This window comes from Myotis brandtii, unplaced genomic scaffold (assembly GCF_000412655.1).
Source record: "Myotis brandtii unplaced genomic scaffold, ASM41265v1 scaffold152, whole genome shotgun sequence".
Lineage (NCBI taxonomy): Eukaryota > Metazoa > Chordata > Mammalia > Chiroptera > Vespertilionidae > Myotis > Myotis brandtii.
Genome location: NW_005355502.1, coordinates 2,068,627 through 2,069,012, shown reverse-complemented (window position 1 = coordinate 2,069,012; position 386 = coordinate 2,068,627). Strand labels below are relative to the sequence as shown.

General features: G+C 54.1%; 1 protein-coding gene across 1 annotated transcript in view; it reads right to left on the bottom strand.

Annotated features, from left to right (window-relative positions):
- LOC102242513 (ATP-binding cassette sub-family A member 3) overlaps nucleotides 1-386 on the bottom strand; it is a gene marked incomplete at its 3' end in the record, with an annotated part of 250,551 nt that overhangs the window by 48,496 nt on the left and 201,669 nt on the right. The gene's annotated exons all lie outside the window — the stretch shown is intronic.

Sequence of the window (386 nt, the reverse complement as noted above, 5' to 3'; positions counted from 1 at the left end):
GGGGGGGGGGGGGGGGGGGTCCTCAATGTGGCCTATGCCCTCTCACAGTCTGGGAGCCCTGGGGCTGGCTGCGGTCCAGGAGATGGACAAGCCACCTGCCCCAAGGTCCCAGGCTGCAGCCACCCAGAGAAGCTGCCAGCCCTGTGGTCCAGGGCGCCAGTGCCTGTGGCCCGGGAAATAGGTTCCCTCTTCTCCCACTGCAGTCATTACTTCAATATTCCCCTTCTGAATTTCTCTCCTCTGCTGCAACCCAACTCCACTTTTCATCTGAAGGATATGGAACAGAGAGAGCAGTGTTAAAAGCTTACATTTTTAAGCCGGTAAGGTTGGTACTTAAACATATAAATGGAAAACTAGAGTCCTTAAGGTAACAAAGGCTACAAAGG